This window comes from Papilio machaon, chromosome 10 (genome assembly GCF_912999745.1).
Source record: "Papilio machaon chromosome 10, ilPapMach1.1, whole genome shotgun sequence".
In the NCBI taxonomy this organism is placed as follows: domain Eukaryota; kingdom Metazoa; phylum Arthropoda; class Insecta; order Lepidoptera; family Papilionidae; genus Papilio; species Papilio machaon.
This window is the reverse complement of record NC_059995.1, coordinates 7,104,542-7,117,901: the sequence shown is the minus strand read 5'-3', so window position 1 is coordinate 7,117,901 and position 13,360 is coordinate 7,104,542. Positions and strand designations below refer to the sequence as shown.

Genomic DNA, 13,360 nt, shown 5'->3' with positions numbered 1-13,360 from the left:
TGTGTAACAACATTTCGACAGTGCAACTGTAAAGTCAATTCAACGAAAGCTGCAAAAGGACTTTAATGTTTGTTATAAAATCAATAACCTATAAAATTACACTGATATTGCTTTGTCTACACTTTCTCTACATTTCATTATATTCATACATAGTTATGATGTTAGTTCATACAATTAGAGGCGTCATCCTCAATACACATATTCTGTCATCGTTGAAAGTTCGAGAACGCGTCTGTACGTCTATCAAATTGTATCCGGGTTTAGTGCTAAGCAAACCACTGACACGATCTATCAATTTACCAGAGCTGTACAAGGTTGCGTCAATTCGTATTGTCCTGAAGGCTCTATGTATGATTGTTGCCTGTACTTGAATATATCCAGAATATATATTTAACTAGGATAAATTACTTGCAAGCATACATGCTCATTTTGCTGAATCTTCAAGCGTAAAGGAATAATAAAGCATTTGTCGTATAAACTATTAGAATTGGTTTTACTTAATTTTTCTGCACGTTACAATGTTTTGTACTTAGTTAACTCCTTTTAAATAAATGTATTATTCAAGTAAACACTAAAATACATTTCTCTTTTCTATTCATTTTTCTGGTCGCTTCACTTTTTACTTTTTTAATATACAGCAGCACGAATTGTCTGCAGCCAATGTTTCATTGACAATAGATTCTCTTTTGTATTTCGACATAAAAATAGATTCTGCAATGCTCTTTTCTATTATGCCAGCTGAAGGAAAATGTTTTCATCTCACAACATTCTCGAAGATACTGATTAAAATTTGATTAAAGCATTCACCGCTTATCTTATTTCTTACTAATATTATAAATGCGAATATTTAGATGGATGGATGAATGTTTGTTTGAAGGTATCTCCAGAATGTCTCAACGGATCTCGATGTAATTTGGCATAGATGTAGATAATAATCTGGAAGAACACATAGGTTACTTATTACGTTCTTTGTAATTCCGCGCGGACGGTGTTGCGGCCGACAGCTAGTCTTCAATAGGCTTCAATTAAATCGATTTAGTAAAGACAATCGTGAAAGTCTTTATGTTTAGGATGAAATAAATAAAAATGATAGTCGGACATTTAAATCATGATAGTCCGAAATTCTATTAAATTCGGAATATCACTAGATATTACTAAAATCTAGGTATTACCATTATACCAAAATCCTAGTATTAAGGGTAAGGGTAAGTACCTTATAGTAAGAGTTAATTTCTAATAGGACTTACTTTTTAATAGGACTATTACGTTACACTGTTCATTTAAATGCAACGGCCTACACTTAGTGGCACTTGTACGAATACTAGGGCGATGAGTACGTAGCAATTTCAGTCCAGGGAATTACCCCTGTATAACCTACATACCGGGTCATTACTCCTGCAGGTTTAGAGGCGAGGAATTAGAACGTGCGATTTAACCTGACTTAGGAATAATTAGTACTCTTGTTCGTAGGCTTAAATACCTGCACTAGTCTTTTTTAAATCTCTTTTTTGATTTTATTAGCTTGAAGTAGTTTCACTATATTTTAATGTATTTTTATTCTTAAGATCGCACAATTATGATTTATAAATTGTTAAAGTGATAAAGTACTCATGAAAGTTGAGTTAGATTTCTCTATATTATGGTGTCTATGAATGTCTTTATTAAAATTATAGTTAGTTATTAGTTACTTAAAATTATTTGCCTAAATTAGATAGTATTTGCAGTTAACATAGAGCTTCATAAGTGAGCATTAGTATATTTAAAAGCTGCCGGAAAAAAGCCGCGAGTAAAGCACACCGGCTGTGAAGTGCGCTCGACCGGTTGCGTACCCACGTCACTCGCGACCGCCAATTTTACGTTGCTCTTTCAAATTCAGACGGCTCTTTCGAATTTAGATTGCTCTTTCAATTCTCCCACTTTGCAAATCCTCCTTTTGTTTTGCAGCTTTTGTTTACTCTCATAAGTTGACGTTGCTGGGAGTTTTATTAAACTTCCCGTTTGTACGCGGTTTAATCGTTTTTAATTTATCGCGTGTTGGCAAAAGTGATAACATTTTTGTATGTCGAAAATTATTTGTGTATATGTGAATTATGTTCATTTTTACACATTCAAAAAATTAGTCAGAAATCCTTATCTATATGGAAACAAATATATCTTATCTAATAGACAATTGAGGTGTAGCTACTTTTTCTTAACTCGTATTTACAATGTCTAAAAGAATATGAATAAAATTCACTTTAACATGTTTTTTGACTATATTCGAACACATATAGGATGATGTAATATGTTGAGTTTAAACAATTTATGAATCAATGTATGTGTATATAAAAAATATTAAACCACACACTGTATATTAAACATTCCAATTACTAGTGATTCATTACAAACGTATTAAACCGCAAACGTTTATAGAAAAAACAAACACGTGAATTTGAGTGCTTTTATGGTTTGGCAATTTGCTGAATGGTTGGCCGGTGCTCGACAAATGCCCAATTAAAACGTCGGACTGAAAATGACGAGGCCGGGCAAACGATCGAGTACGCCCGACCATCAGTTTGTGACTGCCACAGAATATGTATTTGTTATACAATAGAGCTATGTATAAGCAGTATCACGCAAAATACACGCCAGTTGTGGATATGCGGAAACTATAGCCATACCACTAATTAACAGTAATTGTCCCTCGTGTCTTTATTGAGTGAAATAAAAAAAAACTAAGCAGCCAACTCTTTTTAGATTGTAATTTACCTATGTTACAAATTTTAGCCACTTCCGTCCTTTTTGGAGTTATAAGCCGACTTCAAAAAGAAGGAGGTTATCAATACGACTGTATTTTTTTTATGTAGTAACATACTTCACATTTATACTCGTAATCAAATCTATTCCTCTTTACCACTACAATGATACTTAATTAATAAACATAGAAATATCAAACAGCAAAGAGTTAAACTATAATAAAATCCAACTAGAATTCTTTTATTTGAATACATTCATTATCGTTCAGACGAAATTCAAATTTTAGCGACAATCTCATTTGAATAACAACGTGGAACAAATTACGTAAAGGATTTTTAGAATTATATTCAATTCATTAGTCAAATTCTCTTCAAATTCGATGGTTTATGTCCTGGGATAATTTGGCACTTGATAAAAATATAACGGTTTTTTATTTAGGCTTTGTGTAAATGTTAAAAAATTATATGAAACTAACTGTCGCTAGTCTATCTAAACATTCGCATTTATAATGGTATAATAAGATTGGCAAGTATTCAATTTAATAATATTTTCACTATATGATGCTTCCAGTATGCACTTTTTATGTCTTTATAGAACAAAGAAATTTCATGAAAGATTTAAGAAGACTGACCCAGAGAGCAGCGTCTTTGTGTTTTTTAATTGAGACTCTATTTCGGGATCACTCGTACAAAAACTTAACTTTCTTTTCAAGATTTGGATTTCGTTCGTTTACAACAATTTTTCTAATATTGAGAATGTATAAAACAATAAATGAAAATGAAATAAACACAATCCTCACGTATTTTCGCGTATATTTGTAATTTTCGTATTTTTTTTTTGTAAATTATTGTGATAATATTACATATATGGCATTAGGAACATAAATACTCCTTATTTTATTAAAATTACTGGCATGGAGGCTATAAAATGCTGAAATAAGGAATAAAAAAATATAAAATGCTGTCTACATTATTTGATAAAAATCCATGACTTGTTACGAGTACATGCGCTTACCGTACTACCACCTACTACCCTTTACTATTGTTTAGCCTCGTGCATACATATGAGTCAGAATGTAGGCCGCGGTGAGTAATTGTCTGACGGTAAATAAAATATGAGCCACCCGCCTACAGCTACTTCGCAAACTACGATAGTGCTCAGAGTTATGGAAATGCATTTATTAACAATCTTTTCATCATAATAGCGTATTAATCTAATGAAAAAACTTAAGAGGTGTCAAGGGACACCCGAATGGAACGAAGTTCCTTTCAATTAATTAGTGAAAGAACCAATGTTTATTCTATGAATAAAAAACTTAAGTCTTCACAAGAAGTACATTTTATTTCTATGAATTTTCGTTATATATTGTCACGTCGTTGCCATAGTGAAGTAGCGCTCATTCGTCGTTAACATACTTACTATAGCAAAAAGTGTCGTGACAACTTTTCGTAAGAATTTTTTCCGTCTAGCCCCCTTTCACAACGCGCGATAAGGAACTTCGTTCCAAAAACTATACCGTATCGATTGCTGTGTAAAAGTTTCTGAGAAAATACTTATTTTTGTTCGATTTATTCTATAATTTGTCTAAAAATCAAATATATAGTTTTAAGCTTGATAAGATGCAATTTAATACGAAATTAAAGATACGTGTACTTAATTAAATATAAAGGGAAGAGCACAAGACACTACTATTTCCAGCTTACTAAACGCATGAGAAAGTATGGGAGATAATGCCGGGTTTAAATTATGCCAGTACAGTAAGACAGTTAGCATTTTCATTATGCAAGTTGAATGCCTACTGTATTGGCATAATGTAAACCAGCCATAAGTAGCGTTGTAATTCTTGACTGTTTCTCAAACATTTTTGTGTTAAAACACAAGAGAATCTTATATTTCCCTCATCTAAAACTTTAAACTTTCAGCTTTAGAACTGTGTAATAATTTTAAGCGTTCTTTAGCCAGTTAATTGGGTCAAGTGACTAAATTAGGTTAGATTCAGAGTGAGGCTAAGGAGCTCGAGTCAGCTTTTCGTATTCTTTTATTTTGTGAACATTTTAATCTTAAAGTCAGTTTCAATTGATGAAATTGGGTATTAACACATATGGTCATCTCTTTGGTTCACAATGATAAAAAAAGACAACATAAGTAATGTGTATTATTACAAGTGACAGTTGAAAGCCACTGTTAAGGTATTCGTGACTTTTCAACGTGTTCAAATATTTACTTGTACAATTAACTAAAGAAATATTACGTCAGAGGGTCTATCAGGAATATTTGCGAGACAGCTGCGAGAAAATATTCGTAACAAAGTAGTAAAAAGTAATTTCGTTTGTTGGTGTACATAACGCACGGTAGAGCACTGCACAAATTTAATACAAACTTTGTCGATGCCGTTACGAATACTTTCTCGCAATTGTCTCGCAAATATTCGTGATAGGACTCTCTCACATTATAAATAGAAGTAGACTGAAATAATTAATAGCAATTTGAGTGTCATTTGAATTATGAAAAATGTACTCCTTCAATGTTTTTGAACCAATGAAGTGATTAGATGTAATAAAATAAATTTTATTTACGAAAGTTTCTCTAAGACATTTTTTATCAGAAATATTTTTATAGAGAAATCGTTAAACACTTTTCATGCAATTATTTTAAAAGTTCATATAACTGATAATTTAAACGAGCAAGAGGCCACATGTATACGACTAAATAAAGAAGCGACCGTTGCCTATCGACATCCGCAATTGCAGATGCTTTGTCTTCCTTTGATCGACAGATTGCGCACAGTAAGAGGATGTATCCCCTACGCGTACCCTCGATCGTGAAGTCCACTTCCCTGTCCCATCCCTTCCTTGTAAGAAAAGGGAAAGGAAAAAGGACTAAAATTGTGAGAAGTTTATCGAAGTCGCCCATAAAAATAAATATCTCATTATAATGTAGAGTTTCACAAGAATGTCTTGAATCTAAAATTTTCTTTTCTCAATGACATTTGTACGCATTACCTATTATAAGAGGATCCCTTTTCAAAAGCCAGCCAATTAGGGAGACTTGGCATCGGAAAGTTACCAAAGTGCCGCAGAACATTTTGTACATTGAGAAGCAAAAAACATTGTGTCAGATATTTGTAATACAATTTCAAGGGATATTTTTAACCTTCAAAGCTTTGCCTTTGACTTTTATCATTAAAGAAATATTGAAACTTAGTGTTTCAAAGCATGGTCGGTGTCAAAATGTTTGATAACTATCAAACTAAAAGTGATATTAAAATCTATATATATAAAAGAAAGTCGTGTTAGTTACACTATTTATAACTCAAGATCGGTCGAACTGATTTAGCTGAAAATTGATGGGGAGGTAGCTTAGAACTAGGAGACGGACATAGGAACTTTTTTATCTTGTGTGCATTTTTTTATTCCGCGCAGACGAAGTCGCGGGTAAAAGCTAGTATATAATATAAGATACCTAGTACTAACGTAGCACAATTACTTAAGAAATAGCTTTAAGTTTTATAATTAATAAGGCTCAGTATCACATTGCTCTAATACGTCAAAATCAACGTCAAAAATATCAGTTAACTATATTTAGAGTGAATAACAGACAAAATACTATGAATACTATATATTATTTCAAATGTTAGATTATGTACTTTTGTAATTGTAAACTCCAAATGTTTTTGAAAACTCAGTACCGCTTATTTTAATTATATTGCGGCCTGTACACTACCGCTAAGAGCTGTTTGTGTCGACGTCCTTAGTAATTCACTTAAACTGTAATGGACAGACTCCGCTCTATGTACTATTTAATATTATTAATATTTCTATTAGTTCACACTATCTACATCTTGTCCTTTTCGATTGTTTTTAAAGTATTTTTTTAATTTATCGAATTTACATAAAAAAGTGCACTCTATTTTTTTGTATTAACTATACTTGTTTTATTCTAATTTTCTTGAAAAATTATTGTTATCTCTAAGAAAATACAATTGGTTTACGTTGTAATAAAGTGAAATTACTCCATTTAAATGACATCAGATTACTTTGGTACAAAGTATTTAGGACCAAAAATAAAGTAATCAATCATTTCCTTAAATAAGTGTGTAACAAAGATTTACTAAAAGAAAATAATGAATTCATTCCGAAAACCTCCCAAATTGCAGAGCAAATCTGCTTTAATTTAAATAAATTCACATTCACAATTTGGGATGCAAAATGTAAAAGAAGAAATGTGCAGAAGGATAAACGAGCAGATTTTTACGAATATTATTTTAAAATGAAACCATTAAGGTTCATTTCTATTTCCAATGTAAAAATAAGAAAAAAACTCATAAAGACGATTCTAGGGAATTTCGTAAAATTATTTAAAAGTCCAATAAAGTTCAAATAATCTTTTCAACGTCCGGGGTAGTTTTGTGTAAATATGACATAAATTATGACAAAAATATTGTTCTTGTCTAGTATGCTATATATTCTATCTTTATCTCTATTGTATAGTTTATCTTTGGCCGTGGAAGGGCTTCAAATTGGGGCTGAGAAAGTACTAAATAAATAAGAAAATTAAATGTCACATACCACGTATATAAAAGCATCAACAGTCATAAAATTACAGAAAATGTTACGAAACGAGAGTATCCGAGTGAGTTTAATCCACGGAGTCGTTACTCGTTTGCTCGCAAACCGGCGTCGGTTAATTGGAGGAGGCTCGAGGGCCGTCGTAATTGAATCGTGTTCAAATGAACCGTCGGCTGCTTACATTTTAATTCCTGACAGTCCAACTCAAAGCACGACTCTACAATACGCCATTTATTCAGAAATATATACTTTCCAATGCTATTGAACTTTAACAATTCATTATATGTTTTATTTTATGACTTCCGTATGTTTTTGGTCTCTGTAAGGCATAATATACACACTTTATTGGGAAATTTAGTTACTAGTTTTTCTAGATTTTGATTAAAATTAAAAAAGCAGATCATGAACAGAGACAGAAGTTGGCGCAATAGGTCTTTCATTTAGTAATTTATTATGAGAGGGATCGTAGGGGCATAACTAAATCAGTAAATTTAGATTAATAGAATAGTGACACAAGCGAAAGTCAGTTAACAAAAAAAGTTAAGGATTATACGTAAACATTTTTTTAATTATGGACACCTTATTTAACTAGTACGCCAATCTGTAACCACTTTACTAACAGTTTGACCTAATCTAAAATAAAACAATTTATAATTAAACAAAGCACAGATTAAAAAAATACCAATCTATCTATGACACAAATGTAGACAGGTCAACGCCTTTTAAACGGTCTAATGCACGAACATTTATGTATTCTGTTACAAATGCGACGATTACCATCTAATTGCTCTATTTTCAGTGTAAATACAGGGCTACGTCGTACGACGGAAAATTATTAATGAAAATTATTGGTTTTCATAATGTGCTTTCGAATCGTTAGGAAATTTGAAAGGTTAATGCGTTTAGGTTATAATTGCGTGAGTAAACGTTGCGGGAAATAAAGTAACCATCTAATTGTATCAAAAATATATTTAAGGATAGTTCAGATTTTACAGACAACCTATCTTACTAATATTATGAATGCGAAAGTTTAGATGGATGGATGTTTGTTGGAAGGTTTCCCCGGAACGGCTTAACGGATCTTGGTGACATTTGCGACAGATGTAGAACATAGCCTGAAAGAACCCATACTTAGGGCTACTTATTAAGTTTTTTTCATTACGCGCGGACGGAGTCGCGGGCGACAGTTAGTAGTTTATAAATTAGTAAGTTGAAGAGAGTGTATAATAAAGCTACCATGATGCTATTTACGTGCAATAAGCTAATAAATAGTCAACTAAAGTGAACTCGGGAGCGCGTAAGTGTTTCAAACTTTGTCAATTAAGAGCCGTTTGCAATGTGACAGAGTTTGATACAGTTATAATGTAAGCAGCCGACAGCGGACACAGTCATTTGAACTTAACTCAAATATCAAACCTCTTCAGTTTCCTGCAATTAACCAGCGTTAGAACTTTAATGGTTTGAGAAATAATATAACTTGATCTGCTTTTAATTATTATGTAACTTTATATCAACTTGTATATACTGGAATTAATAAACTTTCAAATTAAACCCTTATTATATTTGATAACGTTGATGGTTCCCTTCGTATTTTTTACATACATTGCTCTTAAGAAAGTAACTAATGTTAAAAGACCGAGCTACTGTAAATTATCAAATTATAGTTGAAAATCCTCTATCGGAAAAAAATTTACATATCCATTCAAACATTTCAACGATAGAAACGTCGAAATGTAACTTCCTAGCTTAGTTCAACAAATATGGGAATCCAGAAGTCCAGCGAGCCGTAAATTCCTATACATGCAAAATGTAATGTCAGTACCGCACAATGTAAACCGAAAACCCGACCGTAAATGCCGATACAAGTACTACAGCGGTTCTGAATTGTGCATACGTCCATTTGGATCCTACTCCATCTTGAATATTTGGAGCAATTTATAACAAGGCAGAGGCAATAGACATTTGGAAAAGAAAATACTAACAAAACAATTTTGATATTTTTGTATAAAATATATCATATATCATCAGCTCACTATAAATCCCCACCGTGGGGCTCGGAGCCTACCACAAGTTAGGGATGACTAGGCCATAGTCAACCACGCTGGCACAGTGCGTGTTGGTTAACTCTACACATATCATTGAATTTCTTGTCAGATATGTGCATCACGAAGTTTTCCTTCACCGTAAGAACGTCAGATATTTATCCGACGTACATTTGTACATATTATGTAAAATCGAAAATCTTAAAACATATTCGTACATGGTGGGATTCGAACCCAGGACCTGCAGATTGCAAATCAATTGCTTAACCCCTGAGCCACTGACGCTCTACTTGTATGTATCTCCTTCTATATACCATATAGCAGGATAGCAAGGTTCGCCATTGACGGATTACGTCACGGAGGACATCATCATCATCATCATATACCACTAAGGAGAAGAATACAAATAAAATAAAAACTGAGTGTGATTTGAATGTCAGTGAAGCTATATACTCCCAGATATAGACTCCCTCGGTTAGTTAAATACATACCCATCATCTTTAGACCTCATCTATATTCGACGATTCGACGACTCATATAGATTCGACGCACTTGTTCTCTAGATTGATCTATCTTCCACCATTTCAAGCGTCACTCCCTTCTTAATCATTCCTTTCACCAAATCCATCTTTTCCTAGCCCTAATCCTACAGATAGTTTGATACAGACGAAATTAATATTAATAAACAGTTTTAATAAGCAGTCTTATAACGGGTTCGATAAAATTTCGTTTCATCTGCTCGAGTGCTCGGCCAATATGTTTGCAATGGTCGCGATTTTAGCTCGAATTTAAAGCACTTCAATAAAATTTCGACGATGGTAATGCAGCAGCTCTGACCTACAAGCCGCACCGATCGACCTGACACACAAATTGAGCCTTGTGTCGAACTGCACATAGGTACAAAAGATACGAATCGATTACGTCAACTCCCTAGGAATCGCTTTTATAACGTTGATATATTTTTATTTTTTATAATTGTATGATATATTTTTATTTTTTTTAAATGTTCAGTGATAGCTGTAGAAGTTAACATACAACAAAATGATATGCATTCCATTGTATAAAATTGCATTACTTTTCGAACTTCTGCCATAACTAGTTGGCTAAGTTTAATCGGTAAATGTTAGAATTGTCCATAGTCAACCATGCTGGCCCATTGCAGGTTGGTTGACTTCATACATATCTTTGAATTTCGGATACGTAAAGGAACATCGGATAAAACATGGAATCTGCAGATTACAAGTCCAGTGATTATCCCCTGAGCTGCCAACACTCTTAGAAAATGAATTTTTTAGAAGCATTAATACATATGTGAAGGATACTTCATAAACATATGTTTACGTCAAATAATAGTCATAAAAGTAAACATATCATACAATATGAAACTGGTTTTATTTGATAATAACCAACGTATGTGTGTTAAACATTACCCGTACGTTATTTTCATTAGAAGTCTTCATAGCTCATTGAAGCATGAACGACAATTGCGATAACATGTGCAATTGTTGTTTGGTAATTAATTCACAAAATATAGACGAATAAATTTTTAATAATACTTTGCAATTAGTATTTTAACAGCGTTATAGTCCGCAATAGTGATGCAACGGATGTCTGTTTCCGTTTCCGCAAGTGCGGAAGTTCCGCGTGCTTTTCAACATCCGTTTCTGCTTCTGTTTCCGCAACTTTTATAACGGAGATAAAACGGAACTTTACGACGACTGAGAGTTCCAAATGCGCGGCGCGAGACGCGCAGTCCGTGCGCGGCCTTTCGGCACTTGTCGCATTTGTTTGTTCACGTACTTTTTTTGTGAATTTAAGCGCGTAATATTTTCTGCTGCTGTTTGAAACAATCAGTTTCTCTTGCTGGAGTTAACTGTCTAGTTGTTGTCCATATAAAATTTGACAACTGGCAAAATGTGACTATTTCATACTTACGAGTTATTAAATGTACTTTTGAATAAGTGATAACCATGTAATATATTATCATCATCATTATTATCATCAGCTCACTATACATCCCCACTAAGGGGCTCGGAGCCTACCCCAAATTAGGGGTGACTAGGCCATAGTCAACCACACTGGCCCAGAGCGGGTTGACTTCACACATATCATTGACTTTTTTCTCAGATATGTGCAGGCAGCATCACTATGGTTTCCTTCACCGTAAGAACGTCGGATAAATGTACATTTGTAAATCGAAAAACACATTGGTACATGGCGGGATACGAACCCAGCCCCTGCAGATTGCAAGTCAAGTGCCACGAGCCACCAACGCCTAATAATTATATCTTTTTCTAATGTAGATTTGGTGTATTTGATACTTAACATATTCACTGTTTACAAAATAAAAAAGGTAACAGCTGGGAGCCAAAACTTTTTACGGTGATTTTTTATTATTTAATAATATTTTTATTTTTAAGTTTTAATATTTAAAAGCCTCTGTTTGTCAACACGTATTTTAACTTATTGCAGCACAGTAAAAATACATACATTGAAGGCTAAAGGACACCGATATCCAATGCCTTAATAAATTAAAAACGAATACAAGCTGATTTTACCAAAATAATAAATATTTGTAAATATGTTTTTTTTTTCATATTATTTACACTTCTGTTTCCGCATCCGCTTCCGTTTCCGTTTCTGCTAAAATTTATTTTTGACATCTGTTTCCGTTTCTGGTTCCGCTAAGACACTTCCGTTGCATCACTAGTCCGCAACATTATTAGCTGTTTTTCTCTTTACATGTTAATAAAGCGTTTTAAGAAATATTAAAATGGTTTTTAGGTTAGAATTTTGTATAACAAAAGAAGTCTTTTAAAATCGGGATTAATAAGTACTTATTAAATACCAATAAGTTTTATAGAGGAGTTATTGAGAGTTGAATTATCTCTTCGAAAATGTACTCTATTGAGGTAAAACAATTTTCGTAGAACTTCTGAACAGAGATATAGCTAGAATTATTTCGTCTGGACCATCACAAAGCAAGGGTCGTTCGCTTCATGAAAGAGATAATAATCACAAAGACGTTACCGTCTTTGTGTATTCACAAACAATAATATAAAACCTTACAGAGTATAGAACCTGATGAAACAAAACGAAATTAAAGTACATTGTTAATTATAATATAAGATAGGTATGAATTTCACAATCAAAATGTGAATACTATATTAAATAATATATATTGTCTTTGACGTCGAATTACAATAGTAGGTATTTTATTGATAGGTATTTTAAGAATAACAAACTATTTTTTTAATAATAAAATAAACACAAAAAAAAAACACAATCGTTCTAAAATGTTTACCAAAATGTTAGTTTTCCGTTAACATAGTTTATGTATCGTCTTATGTAATAATCTTGAATGATTTAAGTAAACTAGCATTACGTTATTGTTACAAATCGGACGAATCACATTGATACGGATTGTTATTTATACGACAAATGGAGAGGAAATAACAATCGTTCAATTTATCATCATAACACGCGTTCAATATGATTCCAATATTCTTTCAAATAAATTATAATAAGATAAATAATTATTTTATAATTTATAATTTTACTTACCTTATTACGCACAGCTCCCGACTAACCAAGTCCTTGGCACATACCTAGCTGATTTAAAAAAAAGTATACTCACGAATTTAATATTAATTTTTTTTTAATAAGTTTATAAATATAACTAAATATATACGACGGTCGCAAACTCGATAGATCACGACCGAATCGCTACACCGCGCGCGGGGCACTGACCAAGGCTTGCTAACTCGCACCCCGCTCCTCCCTCGCAAAGATTATTACAGCCTGAAAAACTAGACATACAAATAAGTAAAAACTCCTAGTACTATGTGTTTACTATAAAATAGCTTAATAATTTTTGTTTAGTAATTTTATTTGAATGGAAAATTGTTATAATTTTTTTTTATTCTATAAATCTTTCTCCAATGAACCAAAATAAAAAAGAGATAAAGGAAAGACCAGTCCACTTATGTTGGAGTTATTTTAATTTCATAAAAG

At 32.7% G+C, this 13,360-nt stretch overlaps 1 protein-coding gene across 1 annotated transcript in view; it reads right to left on the bottom strand.

Moving 5' to 3' along the window:
• Positions 1-13,066, bottom strand: part of LOC106718024 (thrombospondin type-1 domain-containing protein 7A-like) — a 66,574-nt gene extending 53,508 nt beyond the window's left edge. The window contains exon 1 of the mRNA XM_045679657.1: positions 12,911-13,066. The gene's annotated coding sequence lies outside the window, so the exon portion shown is untranslated. The remainder of the gene's footprint in view (positions 1-12,910) is intronic.
• Between the last annotated feature and the right edge of the window lie 294 nt (positions 13,067-13,360).